The sequence below is a fragment of the Peromyscus leucopus genome, chromosome 1 (genome assembly GCF_004664715.2).
Source record: "Peromyscus leucopus breed LL Stock chromosome 1, UCI_PerLeu_2.1, whole genome shotgun sequence".
In the NCBI taxonomy this organism is placed as follows: domain Eukaryota; kingdom Metazoa; phylum Chordata; class Mammalia; order Rodentia; family Cricetidae; genus Peromyscus; species Peromyscus leucopus.
Genome location: NC_051063.1, coordinates 109,223,688 through 109,246,776, shown reverse-complemented (window position 1 = coordinate 109,246,776; position 23,089 = coordinate 109,223,688). Strand labels below are relative to the sequence as shown.

Sequence of the window (23,089 nt, the reverse complement as noted above, 5' to 3'; positions counted from 1 at the left end):
AGAAACAAGTTAAACATGAAATTCTTCTCTTACAAAATTTGTAGCAGCCCAGGCCTCAGACAGTCATAAACTGGTCAATGGCTTCTTTGTTCCTGTTGACATTGTCCCAGTCATTTCAAGACATGTGTCCTAGGAATATAAATTTGTTGACCTGAGTTTATGTAAAACAGCTGTAGTCTACTGAACATCTTGCTCCCTTGTTCAGTGGTAGTTATATTTAAGGAATAAATCCAGTAACAAGGCTGAAGTTGACATGAACAGATTCCAACCTCACACACTTGAGTATCCTTGAATAATACTTTACCTTTGTCATGGTCGCCAGTGTCTCAGAACCTCCTGGACTGGGACTTGGGCATGAACTCTAAATTTAAGAGCTGAGTCATATTTGATGATCTACAGTATTACATGACAGTTTGGAACTGGACCCAGGAAAAGTCAGCCAGAAAAGAAGTCAGAGAAGTATTTGTTAGGCTCACACCTTGTTATAAGCATTTTGAACACGCTAGACAGTGCTTCCTCCAAATGCCTTGCAGACTAACAAAACCCAGAAGAGTATCATCAACTCTCCCATCAAACAAGGACCAACATAGCAACTGTTAGACTTTTGTGCCAGTCCCTCTGATACTTGTAAATCTCACTCTCTTCTGTCTTCAGCATCCTGTATCCTACACACCATTTTTCAGTTAAAACAAATTAAGTAAGGTCTATCAGGATTTGGTGACTTTCTCACATCAAATAGCAAGGGTTGGTCTGGTAGAGTCTACGATTGCATTCCATGTCATCTGAACTCCTGACATTCTGGGACTGTTTTACACAACCCTGGGAGGCAGGGACAAGAATCTTAACTTTTTACAAGATCATTTTAATGAGCCAGAGCCGATTTTTATGTTCAAATTCTATTCTTCCTGTTACAACCAATCAATCTCATTACTTTACATCCAAACCCAGTGCTCAGTATGCTTCTCATACACCTAAGATTGCCTCCATTTCTCCTGTGATTTCTGCCTCCCAGGCTTTTTATCTTTCTCTCTGATTAGGAAGGCTCTTTCTGCTAGCTCTCAAATTCTGACAGGTCTGCGTTTTGATTATCTTTCATTTTCAGTTTTCTTTTAACTTTCATCAAGCCTGGGCACATAACTCCCCCTTCATCTTGTAACCACTGCCTGGCAGTATTTCACATAGTCTCTCTAGCTGCCCTCACAGTGAGATCACCGCACTTGTTTTACCAAGGTGGCACCCACCCCTCCTCTCCCACCTTAACACCCAAGGTATTAGTCAGGACGCATGACACTAATTTGCAGAAACTGCCTGAGAGAGCTGAAGCAAAGGAGTGAGCAGGGATTATTCCTGGAGGAGCAAAATGTCTCCTAGAAAACCAAGTCATAGATGCAGCTGAACCCAGAAAGGCTTCCTGGACTGCCCTTGTTTCTGCCCCTCTCTAAGTGGAAACTTGCTTCTTTTCTTATGGAGAGCTGTATTTCTTTGGTGTTATTGTCCACACAGAAATAAAGTGGTCACTTCCAATTTCCAGATAAACATATGACAATCAGATTGCCTATCAAAATGGATTCCTTTGATCTGACTTTGAAATACCTGAAAAATCACTCTGGTGCCCTTCATCTCAGCTACTCAGGACACTAAGGCAAGAAGATGACAGAATTCGGGGCGTTCCTGGGCTACAGGGCCAATTCCCAGCCAGCTTGAGTATCTTAGAGAGACCCTACCTCAAAATAACAATAACAATAATAGTACAAAATGGCTAAAGACATTGCTCAGTAGTAGTTTGCCTGGTCTCTGGCTTTAATCTCTAGTGCTATAAGGAATGAAGGAAGAGGGAAGAAAAGGAAAGGGAAGGGAAGGGAAGGGAAGGGAAGGAAAGGAAAGGAAAGGAAAGGAAAGGAAAGGAAAGGAAAGGAAAGGAAAGGAAAGGAAAGGAAAGGAAAGGAAAGGAAAGACCATTATAACTGACTAGCCTGCATTAACTTGCTGCATTCTCCTTATTAAGTTGTCCATTTCCTGGGAAAGGTGCTGACAAGGTGAAGGGTGAAGCCAGAAACAGAGATCTGAAGAACATAGTGAGAGTTGTCAGTAATTACAAGGGAACTTGGCAGGTGAAAGCCATGAGGCAGGGACACATTTATCTGTCCAGTGTGGTCTTAGTGCCAATGTGGTGACGGCTGGCACTTGGTGGAAAGAGAAAGATGGCTTTTTAAATTATGCCTAAACTCAAGGGAAAGATGTCATTCATCATACTCTAACGAGCGAGCAAGGCAAAGCCATGAGAAAGAAATAGCCTAGGTTAACACATGAGAGAGACACCAGCTCATGGTCTCTGCCAAGCTGGCTTGGAGCCCCTGTCTTGCCTCCAGTGAGTGCTGGATAAACATTTTTAGTGTCTAGGATTTTGAAAGTGACATTTGTTCTTAGAAAAATCTTTCTAAGGCTGGTCAGAAAAAAAAATCTTGTACAGAATCCAAGAGACTTTGTGTATTAAATATATATATATATGCTTGTAGTAGAACAGCCTATTTTATATAAGCAAGCTGAGAACAGTGGGTAACTCTATGAACTGGAAGTAATTAAAGACTATTCTCTTTATATAAATATTCACATTCAGAATACTGCTGCCCTTCTGACTGCTTCCAAAAGCAATCTAGGCCATTCAAATGGAAATATTTCATATATACACAAATATTAAACATATTTGATTGTATTTTTACATGGCCTTTTTTATTATTTCTTTCAATCAGTATCTTTTTTCAAGGCATACACTTTACTTAGCTGGACTCTGTGCCTTATTCAACAGAAGCAGAAGAGTCGTTCTCTGGAGAAGGCTAGAGCCTGGATAAAAACAGTCTTTAATTTGCAAGCAGGTGGATGAGTTCTCCAGTTAACTTCTTGTGTGTTCTTGCTTAGGTGACTTTACTTAAGATGGGAAATTGGATTCAGTGATCCCTAAAATCTGCTTATACTCTATTATCTTACAGTTTTTCAACCAAAAAGTATTTATTGGGGTGGAATAGTTTTCTGGAAGAAAATCTAAGAAACAGAACTAAGTAAGAAAAGAATCTTATAGGGAAAGTACCGTCTCTTAGGAGGGAAGGTAAGTCCTGAGAGAAGACTTATAGAAAAAAAAAAACCTAAATATTCAGCATCAAAAAATAGCTATACGAAGTCAACTTTTCCAAAGAGGACATCACGGGGTACTCTAAAACTCTAACTTTGAGATCTGTGTGGAAACCTGTAACTTACATGTTATGATGTGTACTCTACACTCCTGTATAGCTACAACAGAAGGCTGAAGGAAACACATCACGGTACTAAGAGCAACTGCTTTCAGGCTAATAGACCAGGGGTGACCCTGGCCTCCTTCTGTATTCTACTTTCCTTGTTTCTAGAAACACCGAGTAGAATCTGTCTCTGTTCCTATTCTATTGCTGTGAAGAGACACCATGATCAAGGCAACTCTTGTAAAAAGAAATCATTTAATTATTTAATTGGGGTTTCCTTACAATTTTAGAGGGTTAGTCCATGATCCTCACGGCAGGAAGCAGACAGACATGGAGCTGGAGCAGTAGCTGAGGGCTTTACATCCTGCTCTGCAGGCAGCGGGAAGAGAGGGGAGAGGAGAGGAGAGGAGAGAGAGAGAGAGAGAGAGAGAGAGAGAGAGAGAGAGAGAGAGAGAGAGAGAGAGACTGGGCCTAGACTGGGCTTTTGAACACTCAAAGCCCACCACTAGTGACACACTTCCTACAGCAAGGACACATCTCCTATTTCTCCCCAAACAGTTCACCAATGGGTACTAAGCATGCAAACATATGAGCCTGTGGGGACCATCTTTATTCAAACCACCAAAGTATCCTACACTGGAAACTTAATATTAAAGGAATAATACCAACAATGTTCAATCAGAGAATGGAAAGATAGTGTCAATGGCAAGCACTGTATTTGCTTTAAAAGACAATATAGTATTTATACACATATTGAGGAGAAAAGCAAGGCAACATGGAATCCCAAGTTAGAGCTGTACTTGTGGCCTGGCTGAGTCATAGATAGTGAAGAGTTGTGAGGAGGGCATGGCATCTGAACCTAAAGTCAGCCTATAGTCAGCCCTCCACAGCTATTGGTTCCATATGTATGGAGCCAACCCATGGCACATTGAAACTTAAAGAGAGAGCCAGGGAGATTTGCAGTCACCAGAGTACTTGGCATACATAGAAACCTGAGTTTGATCCCCAGAACTCACAGAAAAAAGCTGGATGTGGTAGCATGTGCTTAAAATACCAAGATTGTGGAGGCAAATATAAATAAAAGATTGGGACTTACTGGCCAGCTAGCTGAGGCAAATTGGATAATCCCAGGTAAAAGTGAGAGATCTTGTCTCAAAAATCAAGGTAGACAGCCTTTAAGAAATAAGATTTAAGGCTGACTTCTCGCCTCAACACAAGTGTGTGCACATGTGCACCTTTACCTGTACACATGTACACACATAAAATCTTTCAAAGAAATGCACATAGCTGTTTATGTGTACTATATAATTAATCTTGTGCTAGCTGTATTTGTACCAAACATACACAGACTTTTTTCTTGTTCTTATTCCCTGAACAGTAAAATATAATAGCTATTTACATCCATTTGTGTTGTATTAAGTATTATAAAGGTTGAGTCTGAAATGTGCCTCATTGACAAGAGGATTTACCTAGCATGAGTGAGGCCTGAAGAGGGAAATGTTGAAGCTAGAAGGGGGAAATGTTGAAGTTAGACCAAGAGTTATAAAACTTTTCTTTGTAGCTAGAGTTTTCCTGCCTTGCCCACAGTCAGGACAAATCTCTGTCACCCGCCAGTCCCACAGCTACTCAGACCCAACCAAGTAAACACAGAGACATATATTGCTTCCAAACTGTATGGCCATGGCAGGCTTCTTACTAACTAACTAACTTCTTACTAACTGTTCTTGTAGCTTAAATTAATCCATTTCTATAAATCTATACCTTGCCACGTGGCTCGTGGCTTATCGGCATCTTCACATGCTGCTTGTCATGGAGGCAGCTGGCAGTGTCTCCCCCCCACCCCCCCACCCTCTGCCTGGCCACTGGCCAATCAGTGTTTTATTTATTGACCAACTAGAGCAATTTAACATACAGACCATCCTACAGCACTTTTCTATAAAGAAACATTGTATATATCTGTCCTGGCTAGTTTTATGTCAATTTGACACAAGCTAGAGTCATCTGAACTGAGAGACCTCAATTGAAAAAAGGCCTCCATAGGATCGGGCTGTAGAGTATTTCCTTAATTAGTGATTGGTGGAGGAGTTCCCAGCCCAGTGCAGGTGGTATTCTCACTGGGCTGGTGGTTCTAGAGTCTATAAGAAAGCAGGCTGAGTGAGTCAGTAAGCAGTACCCTCCATGTTCTCTACATCATCTCCCACAGGCTCTTGATCTGTTTGAGTTTCTGTCCTGACTTTCTTCAATGATAGACTTCATGTGGAAATATAAGCCAAATAAACCCCTTTCCTCCCCAGCTTGCTTTTGGTCATGATGTTTCATTGCAGTAATAGTAACCCTAACTAAGATAGTATCAGATATATATATATATATATATATATATATATATATATATATATATATATATACATATACATATTTTAAACTCTGAAGGTCATGCAGTTTCTGTTTCAACAAGAAACTGCTTCTGTTATTGCACAGGTATAATTTTTAAGCAAATGGGTTAGGTCGTATATTTATAAAACTTTATTAAAAGGTAGGGAAGAGTAAGCTCAGTTACCAATCTCTTAAGCCAACTAAACCCTTACCTAAGTCAAATGTCCCATTGGATTTTCAAGCTTGGAACGTCTTTTCAGAAAGAACTGAAGACCTTGAAGGCCTCACCCAAAACTATATAAAAGGAGTTTGGCTAGCTTTGCTGGTCATATGAGTTGAAAGTTAAATTTTCAGATAGTCATCTCAAACTGACTTTGCCTAGCAAACTGCAAGTTTGGGTTTAATGCCCAGAACCCAAGTGAGAACAATGAAGAATAAATAGTCCTGAACACTGGATGAGTTTAATGATTCAGGACAAGTCATTTGTTCCATTGGAAGACAGAATCTGGGCAAAAAGACGAGGGAAAATATTTGTAATGAATTTAGCTCTGGGCCTGGGAGGTACGTGCTTGATAAACAGTGAGTAAATTATTCTCTTATTCTGACGTATGCTAATTCCCTCAGTCTGTACAGCTATACATCAGACACTTATTGAGAACCCCTTATTATGTATCAGGAGCTCTACAAGTGCTTGACAACCCAACCCTGAGTAAGACATATAATAATACCGACAACAAGGACATGGCCATTTAGTGACTTGTCACAGCTTCAGCTGCTACATGCTCAGCTGGAATTAGAAATCAGGGCTTCGGGACCTGGAAGGTAACACTGAACAGAACCCTGCATGTGGTGGGGGGCAGTTTTCCAGAAAGAGCTGTCTTGTGCATGAGTGGGTCAAGCTGGTCAGAGATTGGGTCAGGTTCAGGCTGTGGTTTGAAGGCAGCCCTGTGTCATTACAAAAAGTTAGCGTGGCGAGGAAAGAGAATGTCTGCTGGGAGGCAAGGAGGCTGGAGTCAGGTCCTCAGCAGGGTTAGAAGACCAGCAGAAGGATTTAGACCTTCACCTTCAAAGTGGGAAATAACTTCATGAGAACTACATTTTAGAAAGAGCAGCAAATAGTTCACTTAATGGTCCATTCGTGAGATTTAAGTAGTATTTGATTTTTCATTTTTATTTATGTCTATGTGTGTATACACATATGCACTAAGGTGCCTGAGGAGGCTGGAGTAACAGGCAGTTGCGAGCCCTCCAACATGGGTGCTGTGCTGAGAACTGAACTCGTCCCCTAAAAACCATGTTACAATGTGAGGGCAGAACTACCCTCACCAAAAAGGATAGCTGTAATAGATCAACCTATAAGGTTGTGGCTAAAGAATTAGGGGGAAGGGTTGCTGACCTACACTTTTCTCCCTCCTCATCCTGCCAACTCTGGCCTTACAATATGGTTCTGCCCGAAAGTGGAAGCACACAGTTTTTTCTCACGGATTCCTCGGCTTTCACCAGGAGTTATAATGCTCTTTCCTCCTTTCCCTTTACAGAGTGTGCTTTGACTGAGGTTGGTTTTCCAGTGGGTCCATTCTCCCAGATACCTGCTGACACCGGTGAGTGATACCATTCTTCTCTTCCAGTTGCTCACCCTTGACCAGAAGCCAACTTAAGGAGTTGGTTTGGTTCATTTTCTTTACTCTGGGGTCATTTTGAATGTATGCTTCACAAACCTGCCGCCCAAGTCTTCCAAGTTCTGTTGGTACCTGCAGCTCCTGGATTGCCGGAGGCACACAGGTGCAGCTCTGCACCACCCAAAGACCAAAGTGTAACAAATGGAGTTTCAGGCTCCTGGTTGACTTTCATTCATGAGTCTTTAATCACATCACAGTGGGCAGCTACATGGTCAGGCGGTGTCTGGATAGGAGGCAGAAGTGAGGGATCGGGCTTAATTGGTTACAGCTCACTCAGTACAGTGTCAGCCTTTTTGATTTAGTTGCTGCCTGGGTTTGACTGATTGCTGTAATTGGCTGAGGCTTAGGTATTTGTTTAAGAAGGAAACTGCTCTCAGGTTTTCAGTCAGCTCCAGTCTGCAGCCTTTTGTTATTTAAGGACTCAATGCAGAGGCTGCCTCAGACCAAATTCTGGTTCACCGAACCACACCTTTGCCATAATGCATGCACCCCAAGCCACAGTGGCTTATCTAAAAAATTGTGTAAATCCTGTGGACATGAAGTGTGTATGAAATTCAGATCCTTCAAAGAATATTTATGCTAAATAGAATCCTGTTACAGCATATCAAATATATTTGAAAAATAATCATCTTTAAATGTTTAAATGCTAGTGAGTGAGTTTGCCCCAGACTGAAAGCAATCAAAAGTTGGACAGGAGAATGAGGTATCTGAAAACATTGCTGACTCTGATAAAAGCTGATTCTCATGGAAGACTAGACTCTGTTGACATATGCTTTCTGTTCTGGTTTCTGGGGCATCCTTGCTGTTGGGCAGTAGGGACTTCTGTGATTTCTACAGGGAGGCTTGACTAGAGTTTTGTTCACAGGGAAGGCCACTACTCAGAGGTGGGACATAAGAAAGCATGCCTTTTGTTTCTGTAAAGAAAAGAGCTTATTCTAGAGACAGAGTTGTTTCAAGACTTTAGTAGAAAATATTTCTCCGCATATAAGTACAGATTGGGAATAATGAATGTACTTAAAACACACAGTTAACATAATGCCTTTTTTTTCATTTTTCATTCCCACACATTTTGCCTGTAATACTAGCATTAATTTTGGAAGAAAGCAGCAGATTGGAAAAATATAATTCACTTTACAGTAATTGGTTTCTTTTTGTAGTTTTTTCTCCCCCATATTAACACCTTTGTCAGTGTTTCCATGCCCCTTTATGTACCCCTGAAGCAACAATTTTTGAATTTTCTGGGGCAGCCCTGCTTTCCAGCCTGTTGTTCCCATTGTGAGACGTGGAGTCAGAGACCTGCGCTCTGATTTTCCCTTCAGAACACAAAGTCCCAGTCTGTGCATTCTCCTGACCTCTCTACATTTCCCTCCATCACTTCCCACGTTCCCATCAGCCTGGATCACACATAATTTACTAGTTTTGCTTCAGATTCTAAACCAATTCCATTCCTATTCTTCCCACCCAAGCAGAGCGCAATCGTTTTTTGGATTGCTGGCACATTGCTGAAAACATTAGAATACTCAAGAAAGTTCCATTTTTTAATGTCATACAAAAACTAACTCAGAATTTCAATTACATTTGAAAAACATATTGAACACATCTGAAAACCCCCAAATGCCATCTGAAATAAGCTGTGAGGGACACTTCCACTTCGGGTGTGCTTGTCAGCACACCTGCAGGAGATTATTTGCATCTTTACCATATTGTTTAACCCGGTTCAATTACTAAAATTAATATTGAACAGCAAATGTTTCTGTAGAGTTATGGATGTAATAGGGAAATAGCACATTAACCTCCCCTCCAATCAAGCTTCGCCTGTCTAGGAAAGCAGGCTGGAAGGATGTGTCTTTTATTTCAACACCAGCATGTCTGTAAATACTGTATAAGACAATAGGAGTGTAAGTTTAGTAACAAATGATTCCTCTTTTATGTGCCGTTTTGTTGGGTCATTTGAGTGGTATGGTAGATACTTACTTTTCAATGTGAGACCCCCTAAAAGCTAAAAGCACCCATCTAAAAATCTTAATGTGTGAGGGATTCATTTTATTTTTGAACCTAAATTCTACTAATTTAGTATTAAAGAAAACTAGTAATTTTTCTCATTTGCCATTTGCTGTTAATGTTAAATATTCTAGTTGATACTTGATAATTCACACTTCATTAATTTTATATTTATGACTGGGTGGTAGTAGCTTACAACTTTAATCTGAGTACGTGGGAGGCAGAGGTAGGTAGATCTCTATGAGTTTGAGGCCAGCCTCACACTTACAGAGTGAGCTCTAGGAAAGCCAGGAATACACACAGAGAAACCCTGTCTCAAAAACAAAACAACAAAAAACTTAAATGTTACTGCACTGATGCAATATGAACCTTATAAAATTATATTATTATATAATCTGTAGAGATGTTTCTCTCATATGTGTGTGTGTACATATTTATATGTTATTAGTTCCAGGATTGAACCAGTAGTATCTGTATGGAGGTATATAACAATATAAAAGTTTACAAATCTTCCTCTTCAGAACTAGATCTGTCTTTGTTGTTGTTGTCACTTTAAACAGCTGGTTTCTTTATTAGATTCTAGAAATGATAGGGTGGCATCTTGGACAGCCACTTTACAATGGAGCCTCCAAAAAGCCAGAATTAAGCTGGCCATGGATCTAGAAATACCACAATGTTCCTTACCATGAAGAATCAGTTAAAAAACTGAACTGTCGATAGCTTTACTGGGAGTTCCTGGGCCCTGGGCAAGGGTGAGTGAATATGTAAAATTATCCATAAAATCTCCTCACATTTATCTACCCATACACTAACAGCATCTCAGTCTAATCTTTTTTAACAATTAGGAGCCTTTAACTCCCTCTTCACTATTAGTGGTGATATGCTGTACCATGGGGTGAACCTGGTATTCATTCCTTCCCCTTTGAGATCTTGACAACTGACAATGTGAGTTCAAGGCAAATAAAAGAAAACCCGCACCATCTACATTAACCTTGTGGTTAAACTCACATTTCAGTCCTGTATTTTCTTCACTAAACTGTTGATCATTACCAGTCGGTTTCTGATGAACATCAGCTTTTGCGTGATCTGTTGGCATTGGTCCCTGTGAGATGTGAAGTTCCCTGAGCCACCCCGGGATGTTTGGTGGTTTCCAATGCATTTAATTGCCCCGTTGGAAGGTGTGTGTCATCTTCTGCAGGAATTAGCCTTTTGTTATTGTGTGACACATAGTACAGCTTTTCTGAGGACATCCTGAGCAACGATTATATCTAAATTCAGTGTTGAATTCAGCTGCCTAAGCGCTGCCCATGCAAAAATCTCATCCTGCTGTCAGACTCCACAGACCTACCGTCTCTACTTTTGCAAAGTTCACACATGTACAACTACCAACAGCTCTGCTGAAAGTTACTCCTCTCCCTAGGAACTACAATGGTGTTTATTTTTTTTCTTTTTCTCTGACATCCCTTATAATGCACACCCTCATATTTCAGAATCATTAAAATATGAAAAAGACACATTGTGCTTAGAATTAAGGAAATAGAGCAATTAACATTTCAAAGGACAAATATCATCTGCATAAAAGCAGACTATCTATGCACATCCTCCCCAGTGTTTGCACAGACTGGTACCTGCAGGGTTTTCCTGGCTTTTCTTTTCATCCTTATTCATTCTTTTCTTTCCCTCTCCCCAACTCTCATGCAGAAGTACATGTGTCTGACTTTCTTCCTCTGCTTCTCTGTTTGTTTTCTCTCTGGGAGGACATAAACTCATGACAGATCATTTTTATGGCAAACTATACTATGACTGAGATGGGAGTCTGTTTGTTGTGGACATGTAACTGTAGTGGCTTCACACATCCACTCCAGGACCAATGAAGCGTGTCTGTTGTCCATATGTTGTAAAAAACACAACCAACTGACCTGGGCTCAGAGGGGCTCACAGAGACTGAACCGAAAACCAGGGAGCCTGCATGGGACTGACCTAGGCACTCTACATATATGTTACAGTTGTATAGCCTGGCCCTCCTGCAGGACTCCTAATAGAGGGAGCAGGGGCTGTCTCCAACTCTTTTACTGGCTTTTGGGACCCTACGCCTTGCTAAGTCTTAATACATGGGGAGGTGCTTCATCTTATTTCAACTTGATATGGCATGTTTTGTTGATACTCATGAGAGAACTGCCCTTTTCTAGATAGAGACAGAAGAGGGGAGTAGAGGGTGGGAGTGGAGGAATGGGGAAGGGACTGGGAGTGGAAGATGGGGGGAGGCTGCTGCCAGGATGTAAAATAAATAGATGAACAATAATTTTTTAAAAAGAATGCAGTTGTGTTCAGCTCTCAAAGCTGTCCTTGTTTTTTAACAACCCAGGGGATGAGGAAAGTGTTCCCGGAAAACCGTAAAATGCCTCCAGATAGTGCTTGTAACGTTCTTGTATCCCTCAAGACAGGTAGCTGAAAACCATAGATACTGTCATTCTCTGGGGTTAGAAAGAGAAAAAGGTGTGGGGTGGGGGACATACTGAATACAAGTCACCTAAGGAAACTGGAAAGGAAGAAGAGGAAATCTCAGTTGGGAAGGTGACAAGGCTATTTGTAGAAAGACCTTGGGGAGAAAGAGAGAAGTATGGTACTGAGATGCCAACTCCTAACTCTGAGCCCAAGGCTGTGCACCCGGTTCTATGGCCCATGCTCAGCTGTTGTAAGAACAGAAAGCTGACTTGAAAAAAAAGAAAAAAGAAAAAGAAAGAAATATATGGTGCATCTGAAGATAGAGAGTGGAGTGTAAGAGATTGTACACATTGGGTGTAGCAATGGAATGCATGAAAAAATCAAGTGTGTTGAGTAGGTGTCTTAGCTACTGTTCTGTTCCAGTGATGAAACATCATGACCGAGACAACTTATAAAACAAAGCATTTAAATGGGACCTTGCTTATAGTTTCAGAAGGTTAGCTCATGAATAACATGGCATGAAGCACAGTAAGAGGCAGGCATGCATGGCTCATGTAGCTAATAGTTTATATTTGATACATATGTTGCAGGTAGAGAGGGGGCAGCTGGTATGGGCTTTTAAAACCTCAAAGCTCACCCTCAATGACACACCTCCTCCAACAAGGCCACACCTCTTAACTCTTTCCAAATGGTTCCACCAACTGGGAACTAAGCTTTCAAATATATGACCCCATGGGGCCATTTTCATTCAAACCACCACAGTGGGTACTGGAGGTTTTTCAAGAATAACAATGGGCCTTATTTCAAAGACAACATACAAACAAGGGCAAGAAGGAAAGACATTTTGCTGTATTTTGCTAATATTATTCCTTAGGCTCTTCAATTTTCAGTGTTGTGAGAGTGACTTTGAAATAATATCGATAGATGTCTAAAGCATTTATATTCCCACTGACATAGTACACACAGCTTCCAATTTTCCCGCATCTTCTCCAGCACTTGTTATTACTAACATGTTATCCATGATTTAATTTCTGAGTATATGAAAGAGTTTCCAAAGCAGAGCTTCAAAGACGAATCCATATAGCCCTGTTCACAGCAGCATTTTCCATACTAGCTAAAGTATGAAGTTAGCCCATGTGTCTAACAGTAGGTGTGTATGGATAAGCAAAGTTAGGTGATCCATATAACAGGAATTATTCAGCTTTAAAAAGGAAGAAAATTCTGACCTACACTAGAACATGCATGAAGCTTGTTAACATGTTATGATGAGTAAAATATGACAATCATAGAAATACAAATACTGTATGATTCTCCTTAGGCTCTTGGAATGAATGTCAAAATCAAAGAGGCAAAAGCTAAATGGTGCTTGGCAGAGGAAGGGGATAAAAGAAAGTGAGAAGTTGTGATTTAATGGATAGGGTTCTATTTTCTCATGAAAAGAATTGTGAAGATTGATGGTAGCGATGGTTGCACAGGGGATGATACATGCGAGGTTGTTGAAGTAGCACTTAAAGTGATGAGTGGTAAATCTTATGTTCTATGTATTTTATAATCATAACAAAATTTCCCATTGGGTTCACTTGGTCCCTCTCTTGAAAACTGGAAAGATTCTATAATTGACCTTCTGTCTCTCTCTGTTCTGTACTGTGGTCTGTTTCTTGATTTTTATGTTAAGAGTATACTTTCCTGAAACTTGAACAGCCTTATAGTGAGTCTTGAAATGAAGCAGTATTAATTCTTCAGCTTTACTCATTCAAGAGTTCTTCAAATCATCAGGCATGTGGGAGGCACCAGGGTTAATTCTTAGTCGTAGTTCAGGAAAAGTGTGTACTTGCTGGGCTTCAGAATGCACATCAATAATCCCAGCATTCAGCAGGCTAAGGCAAGAGGATTGTGTGTTCCAGGCCATTCTAGCCTACGTATTTAAACACTATAAAAAAAGAGAGAGAGAGGGAGGGAAGAAGGGAGGGAGGGAGGGAGGGAGGGAGGGAGGGAGGGAGGGAGGGAGGAAGAATGTTTTAGAATTTTAGTATTTCACATTTTCTTCCATTTATTTCATAGCCTATTCTATACAACTGTTACAAATTAAATCTTTCCCATGTTTACTGGTAGAATATGCAACAAGTGATTCTTTGCACATTATATTACTCTGTTCTAGTTTTTCCAAATTCATTTATTAGCTTGTTTGTTCTTTCTTTTCAGACATCTTTATGCAAAGAATGACATTAACTGCAAAAAAAACAAAAACAAAACAAAACAAAACAAAAAAAAAACCCTTTTTAGTGTATTCTATTTCTTTCCCATGCTCATTCCTTGACTCCTTTCTAGTCTTTAAGGTCAAGTATTCAGTGTTCTGACATTACATCTCATATTTGTTATGATGCTTCTAAAGGAACCCTTCATTATTTTATAGGAATTGTCATCTATGGTGATATTTGTAATTTAAGAAATAAAGCTTGCCTGAAGATCAGAGGACAAAACCATCCACAGAGTTAAACATAGAGGTCAGACAGTGGTAGCACACACCTTTAATCCTAGCACTCAGGAGGCAGAGATCCCTCTGGATCTCTGTGAGTTCAAGGCCACACTGAGCTACATGGGATTGATCTAGTTTAAGAGAGAAACAGAGCCAGTCAGTCGTGGCACACACCTTTAACTCCAGTATTTGGGAAGCACATGCGCCATTAATTCCAGCACTGGAAAGATTGAGATAGAAAGTAAAATGGCTGGGCAGAGAAAGGCATATAAGGCATGAGAAGACAGGAACTAGTGCCCTTTCAGCTGAGGACTCAGAGACATTCAGTCTGAGAATTCGTGGATACAAGATCGGCTGAGGAATTGGCAGGGTGAGAAGTGGCTGTAGCTTGTTTCTTTGGCTCTCTGATCTTTCAGCATTTACCCAAATATCCAGCTTTAGAGTTTTGTTACAAGACCATTTACGATTTGTACAACTGTCATCTACTCTTAAATTTTTGGGAATTTTTTTTATCATGAATGAGAGATTTATTTTTGAAAATTCCTTCTTTAATCCTATGATTTTCTTCTGATGTTAATATAACGTTAGTTAATGTTTGAATGTTGGAACTACCTCATACAACAGCAAACAGATCTTCTGGTCATGGTATGTTATTCCTTTCCATAGTCTTTCAATCCACTAATATTTTATTAAGTATTTTTGTATGTATATTCACAAGGGAGATTATTCCAACTTTTTTCATCCTTTATCAAGTGTTATAATGATTATTCTGGCTCCCTAAAATGTCAAGAAGTCTTTTTCTTTTTGGTTTTCTGAAATAATTTATGCAAGGTTAGAATAATCTCTTCAGTTAATGCCTGATAGGATTTGATTTTTTTTTTCCTTTGATGGAAGCTAGGATCCATGAGTGAAATCTTGCAAGGCTGGAGTCCTTTTTTGTGGAAGAATTTGATAATGAGCAATTAGTTTGATATAAACCACTGCATACAGCTAAGTACATTCATGTTTTCATGGTTAACCTTTCTTCTACCACTTATGTTTGTATGTGTGTATGACATGTGTGCATTCATGTGTGTGACTACATTTGTTCCCGGTTACTTCTTTTACAAATGTATGTCCATGTGTATGTGTGTGAAGGCCAAAGGACAACCTGTGGGAGTTGTTCCCTCCTGTCCGTCATGCGGGTCCCAGGGATTGAACTCAGGTCATCAGCCTTCGTGACAAGCCTCTTTACCAACTGAGTCATCTTCCAGACCCCTCGTTTTCAGAGTTCTTGAACTTGCACAGTTGTTTTTTCCCTATGTATGGAGATTCCAGCTGGTATAACTGTAAATTTTAGCCTGTCCCTCTTCCTTCCTTCTCTGCATTCAGAAGTAGGCCATGTGTGATGGCCCCATATGGGCTCCTTGAGTCTCCGTCCATTGATGCAGGATTCTCTTCTCTGTGCTTTTCATGACTGTAGCACTGTCAGATCTGAAAGCAGAAGGGTGTGCTAGAGGATATGGCCCATGCAAAATTAGATGTTACAGACTGAAGCAGAATTCCCTTTCCCCAAGAAATCTGCTTCCATTCTCATGGCTTCCGCTGATGAGATGAAGCCCACTCACGTGATCACACTGTCAGTGGGCTTGTGCTCACCTGGCTCTAGGAGAGAGCTATGTTCACTGCTCCCCCCACCCCACCCCCCACACAGGGGTAAACCAAATACTCCAGCACTGTTTATAAGCACAATTTAGCTTCAGCTCTTTCTAGATTTTTCTTCCTCCTTTTTCACCGACTGTGGTTGCCCTGAACTCTGTCATTAAGTTTGGTTTTGTTTTCACAGCTGGCCCACAGTTTGCACTTGTTGCACACAGAACTGTGGTGATCTCTTTGGCAGTACTGAAAGCTCCTCACTAGTAGCCAATGGGGCCATGGAAGAAGGCACAGAGCACATTGCCGGCACATAGTAGGGAGTCTGTGGATGGCAGTTACTGTTACTACACCATGAAGAGCCAGCACAGTGGCGGTTCTGCTTTCCCACTTAAACTCTAGATGGCCCAGTGGGTTCTGGGAATCGCAGGAACTGGCAGGTCAAGCAGGGCACAGCCTAGGGCAGCCCGACCTCTTTCAGGAACGAGCTCTACCTGTGGGAAACTGATGCAGCCACCCATCTGTCAAGATGAAACTTTTCAGTAAACAAAGCAAAGACTGGAGCTGAGCACCCCCTAGGCATTCCAGATTGGACTGCAGTCCCTCCAATCATGCTGCCTTCCTGAGGCAGGCATCTTGATTGTTGCATTAATGCGATAATCACACAGTGCAGTCTGGTGCTCTGCATACAGCAGGCGCTTACACTGAATGCATGTTAGTCCAGGCAGCCAGATGTGTTCACAGGCCTGCTGAAGAATGGCTCAGAAAATATCTCTATTGATAAAAAAAAAAAAAAAAAAAATTGCTCAGGAGAGCCAAACCCACAGTAGGACAGCTTGCCAATGACAACATCTGCAAAGGCCTCACGGGGCCAAATAAGCCCTCTCCACGGAGCCCCACGCAGTCAGCTCACTTGAGGACACGCCTTTCCCCCCTCAGCCGGCCTAGGATGGAAAACTCCAAGACGGTGGGATGGCTTGCGTGCCACCTCCATCCAGACATCTCAGCCACATCTTGAAGCACTTTCTGATCATTTGGGCTTTGGCACTGCCAGCACATGGGGTTCTCCAAACCCTCACTCGCTTTCATGTGTCCCCCTAACACCCCTAAAACCCATCTCCAGCCTGTTGATTTTGCTTCTTCAATTTCACTTAGGTCATCAAAACCTTCACTTGACACATCACCAGCAATCAAAGCAGCTGTCCGCTCCCGGATCGATAAGTCAGCACTATCTGGATTACATTCCCAGACCCACACTGCCTCCTGGCTTTTCTGGCACCATCCAGGGTCTCAGCCGTAGGGGCCTGGACATAAAATCAGTAGCAACCACCACTTTTTTTTCCCAAAAGGAATTCATTTCCTTTAGAAGTTTATATTTATTATAGAAGATTGGGGAAATTTTAGATAAATATGGATAAATCTGAAAAAAAAATACCAGCACACTGACATAAGTACAATAAACAAGAGCCTTTCCTTCAATGTATTTTCTTTGCCAGGTGAGATTATGGAATAATGTGGGGATTTATCAAGGCAACTCCACATAGTTAAAAAGGAGGTTTATTTGGGGGTAACTTACAGCCAATAAAGGGGTTGGATACAGGATCCGGGAGAGGTGAGGTGCAGTTCAGCAAGGTTCTCTGGAGAACTCTGACACGGTCTGTCTTCCAGCATTCAGGTTCACCAGGAACCAAGAGAGCCTGCCTGTCTGGATCTTGGGTCTTAAGGGCTCCCATCTTGGCCCCGCCCATAGGTAGGCGTGGCAGTTACCAGAAGCCTCACTAGGTCAAAGCTGAAAAGGCTACCCACTACAATGGAATATGCTAGTATTGTGTCTGCTCCTCCGAATAATATAAATGAGTTCCCTAGTCTATAGTTATCTCTTCAGTCAGAAAAATAATATATATTGACCTATCTTTATGCCTCACAGTAGAGAAAACATGGCACATATGTGGTGGATATGAGGCAGCCTCTGTCCTCGGGCAGCATAATATGTAGCACTAGAGACACACAATCACTCTGTGGGTCACAAATTCAGAAAGGAGTGAGGTTAGCACCAGGCTGTCTGAAGAAAGCATGTTTGAGAAGATAACCCCCACGCCAAGTCCCAGCTCAACAGAGGCTACGAAGTGGATGAACAATGGTTCGCATCTCCAGGGGCATGCAAGCAGCGTGGCTTGCTCACCACATTCCAGTGATTGCTTCAAGGTCAGTGGACATGTCCACATCGAGCTCAGTGCCACTTGTGGAAACCAAAACTTCTAGACAGAACAGAGCTGAACAGCCAAGAAGAGGAGGGAAGAAGTGAAGAAGTTGGGGAACCACAGGGGGACAAGAGAAAACAGTGGAAGGAGATGGTGAGAGAGGAGAGGGGGTGATATTGTGTCCATGAATTACACCCAATAAAGGAACGGGTAGGCACTTACCTATACCATCGGAAATACCAAGGAAGTTGCTATTTACTGGCCAATGGGATAGGTAATTTTGATTTCCAACTTGATTGGATTAAGAACAATCTAGGTCCTTAGTGAGACACACCTCTGGGTATGTGGTGGCAGCAGTGGCAGTTTCAGGGGGGACTAAGTGAGGAGAGAAGTACTCTGAAGTAGGTGCCACCATCTCATGGGCCAGAGGCCCAGACTGAATAGAAAGGGGGAAGGAAAAAGTCAGAGGAGCGCCATCGTTCTCTCTCTCTCTGCTCCCTCCCTGGTGTGTCTAGAAGTGAGCAGGGAGTCTGGGATTCCTGCTGGCTCCCCTGCTGTGACAGCCTTGCTCTCTCACACTGTAAGCCGCTGCCTTACAGTACATCCTTCTTAAGTTGCTTTCTGTCAGTTTTTTCATCATAGCAATAAGAAATGCAGTTAATTTAGCCAAGAGTGGATTACATGTAAATGAATAGGAGTTCTTCCAACAGCCTACCATTTATTGCACATATAATGAATAGTCTTTTTTTTCCTGAATATTGCCTTCCTGGCTTCCGAGTACTGCTGTCTTAGACACCAGTGGCTAACCAGAAATAACTGGTCTCTCCATTTATACAGCCTCTCTTGTACAGTGGTTACATACATTTTCTCAGGTGACATGGTCAGGCCTCTGAGAAATAATGTATCTCTGTTAGTTACAATAAAAATAAAGGAATCATCTCTCGTGTTTACAATTCAGACAGTGCTGTGCTGAGGAGGGAGTGGAAGTAAGGCAGAGGCTTGTAGAGGCTGGAAAAGTGACTAGACAAAGGTCATCATAGCAACAGGGTCTAGGAATTCCACTAGAGTTGGGAGAGGAGAAGGAAAGGGAGAGCAGGAAAGGGTGAGGGAAGGAGAAATGGGATGGGAATGGACGGACAGGAGAGGAAGGGACAGGAGGGTGAAGGGGGCAAGAGGGAGGGAGAAAGGAATTGAGCAGCCAAGAATCAGCGATGATGCACACATGGCAGACAGGGGGTGGGGGATGTGACAAAGCTTATGTTTGGGCTTACCTTGCCAGCCATCCTCCTATCCCCTGCCCTGGGGTCTGCAACTGTGAACTGCATTTCTTAGGGGCCAGGACTGACATCCTAGGAGATTTGGGGCATGTGATCTAAACCAACTCACAGGGAGACCACAGAAAATTCACCAGTGTTTATTTGGAAGCTGTCTCTGCTCCTCATGTCAACATCTCTGAACTTCTTTCTGAAGCCCAGAGAGGCTATTCCAGGGACTTATTCGTATCAGAGTATTCACAGTGATATTAACCTGGGTTTGGGTGGTGCCTTTGAAGCATATTTGCTCGGTGATTCTTCCTAGTAATTTAATTTTTCTGTACTCCTTCCCCTGAGATGAGATCAGGATAGTGGCCCATCTTGTGGTGAGGATGACATAAGATGCTAATTGTAAAACGTCTAACATGCCTGTAGAGACTCTGTCAATGCCGGAAATCACAGTGGCCATGGATATTACTTCTGGTTTGATGCTCTTACAAATCTTGTCACTTTTGCTCAAGAATCCAAAGACCTTGTCTTCCTACTTCTTCATATTAGAAATCATCACTGTTCTCTGTTTTTGCTTATTTTTAGTCTTTGACACTTCCATACTATATAAAATGAATTTTGGTCACTTTACCAATATCCTTCCCTGCCCTACTGAAACCCTTCTTTCCAACAAGTTCCTCTCTTACATTAATGTTTTGGTGTGTGTGTGTGTGTGTGTGTGTGTGTGTGTGTGTGTGTGCCTCTATGTGCGTGTGTGTCTGTGTGTCTGTGTGTCTGTGTGTCTGTGTTGTGTGTCTGTGTGTTCCACCGAATATCATTAGCATTGCTTGCATAGCATGGGGATGTTATTTACTGGAGAATGTACAACTTATCAGTGACTGTACCAGTGAAGAAAATGACAACTATCCCCAACTAACCATTATCTGTCAACTGTCTCTCAAGAAGGAATGTGGCCTCATGAGCCGTTCCATACCCATAATGAAACATTGAAAAGCCTTGTCTTGTGCAGGTCCTATGTAGGTAACCACAGCTCCTGTGATTTCATGAATACAATAGCTATTTCATGCCTAGATGACAGCCTTTCACACCATGCCTCCTCCACCTTCTAACTCTTAAATTCTTGCAATTCCTACATTAGCCATGTTCCCTGAGCCTTGAAGGGGCGATAGAGAAGTCTTGGTTAGAGCCCTGCACCCTTTCGGGCAAACTGCAAGCCCCTGTCTCTGGTCCCTAGAGCTCAGATTTCAGATACAGCTTAGCCTCGCTTTTACATGAATGCTGAAGGTCTGAATTGGGTTGTCATGATTTCCCACAAATATTTCACCCATTGCGCCATCTCCCAAGCCCTGACACCAACTTCCTGATGCCTCTGTCTTTGCTATTCCCCTTTCAAATGTTGGTATGAAGTGAAAATTCATGTATTTGTAAGTTAGATGACCCTGAGTCTGAATCATCCAGCCACTCTTCTCTGCACTACAGTTATCTGCTTATGACAGCAAAATTCATTTGCAAGCATATGCTCAGGATAATGTATAGCGGCTCACAATTATGGATATGTTAGGAGGGGCACCTCAAATATTTGTTTTAAATTAAGTGAACCATATTTATTCATTTGAAGGTTTTATCTTTCTTTGTACTAGAAAACATGGAGATATTTTTGCCATAGACTGCAAAGCAACAGCAAATATTTGTGCATCTTTTGGGTTTGTTGATCTGGCTGTTAATATTTTTATGCCTGAATAAAATTGGTGGAGGTAAATAAAATAAGCCTGAAAATGAGAATATGTGACCATAAATCTTATAATTTGCTAAATAATGGTTGGCAATAATGCTAATTATTATAATTATATTATCTTTACTCTAATTTTATATGTAGCATAACATTTAAGAGCCCAATAACACAAATAGTAGCTCACCCTCTCTTCACTTGCAATCCAAACTTGACGGCCCAAAGAAAGCCGATTTTACTGTTTCGTTTTTAGTTGTTTTGGTATTTGACGATGTATTTTTCACTTCATGATGTAGCCACTGAATTAGACACCTAGGCATGACCCCCACCTGTCCCACTCTGGTGAGGTTTATGATGGCAGTGATGGTTGCTATATAGTTCTGTCCAATTTTCTTAGTAATCAAATTTTCAAGTAAGAATAAACACCAATTAAAATTCTGTTTATCTTTCATTTTTGATAGTATTGATTGGGTTTCCAGTGTGTTAAAGAAATCATCTCTCATATTCTTTCCATATAGCTTACCATGAAGCCTGGATTGTCCTCAAACTCACCAGGCATGTGAAGACGATCCTCCTGCCTTCACCTCCCAAGACCTGGGGTCACAGGAGTGTACCATGCCCACTTTTATGTGGTACTGAGGGTTGAACTCAAGGCTTCCTGAATGCTAGGCCAACACTCTACCAACTGAGCTTTGTCTCCAGCCTCCTTTATTTATTATAATTATTCTATAATCTTGCTTGTAAAGTTTGTACCTATTTTATTACCTATGCCACCCTCAATTGTATGGCCTGTCCCTACTACCTTACTTCCCATCCCTCTACCCTCTGCCTCTGGAGACTTTCTCCTTACCTAAGAGTCCATTCTGTTTTTAGGTCATCTTTATTTTTTCTTTTCATATGGGAGAAAACATAAGACCTCTTTTGCTTCTGCTGGCTAATTTCACTTAAGAAAACGATCTCCAGTTCAAGCCACTTTCCAGCAAACGCCACAGTTCCATTCTTTGTTTGTACTGAGTAAAACTGCATTGTACACGAATACCAGTGGTTCTAATCTATTTCTCCATTGGCAGGCCCTGTGACTGACTCTATAGCAGTAGCATTTTGAAGATGGCCACAGCAAGCCAGAGTGTGTGGATTCCTCTATTGTGTCCCACCTTTGACTCCTGTGGTGACCTGGGGGTTACTTTAGCTGGGTCCTGTGGTAGTTCTTCCTTTGGTTGTCTACACAGCTCCCATCTTGGTTTTCCCAGTGGCTGCACTAATTGACATTCCCACCCACAGTGTAAACAGGTTCTTTTTTGCCACTTTACCAGCATTTGCTGTTCTGTGTTTTCTCCATGGCAGCCACTCAGATGGGAGTGAGGTAGAATCTGCATGAAATTTTGACTTGCATTTTCCCAATAGCTAATGATGTTGGACATTTAGGGGTGGTTTTGTTTGTTTTGTTTTGTTTTCCATTTTTATTGGTTTATCTCACTCTTTGAAATTCCACATACACACAGAATGTATTCTAAGTGTTTCCTCTCCTTCACTTTCTTTCTTCCCTCCCATCCATATCAGCCTCCCGCCGCACAATCCCTTCTCCTAGATCCTGACCTTCCTGCATGTTTATTGGCTGTTTCTTTCTTTAAAGAAGTCTCTCTTGAGATCAATTGCCCATTTATTGACTGGATTCTTTACTCTTTGGGTATTTAACATTTTATTGATATGGCTTATTCTTTGGCGATTTCAAACATGTAAAAATGCATTCTGGTGACTCTCACCCCACCTTCTTCCATTGGTCTCTCCACCCTCCAGTCCTCCTACACTGACCACTCCTTTTCTATGATTCATGTCTTCTTGTTCTGTTTTCTGAGTCTATTAAATAGTCTGTATATATATATATATATATCACTTCTGGTAATGTTCTAAGGATTATAACATCTATTTTCTTCTGAAACTAAACTGATTTCTTGTTTTATCTTTAGATTTGTTTGTTTGTTTGTTTGTTTTTTTAAAAAAAAACTTAACTAAAGCATTATATTTCACATTCTTGTTTTCCATACAAGAAACTCATCTTAG

The 23,089-nt window shown here is 41.4% G+C and overlaps 1 protein-coding gene across 1 annotated transcript in view; it reads left to right on the top strand.

Moving 5' to 3' along the window:
* Window positions 1-23,089, top strand: part of Tenm4 (teneurin transmembrane protein 4) — a 2,730,446-nt gene that overhangs the window by 1,708,665 nt on the left and 998,692 nt on the right. The window contains 1 exon segment of the mRNA XM_037206447.1: window positions 7,142-7,204. The gene's annotated coding sequence lies outside the window, so the exon portion shown is untranslated.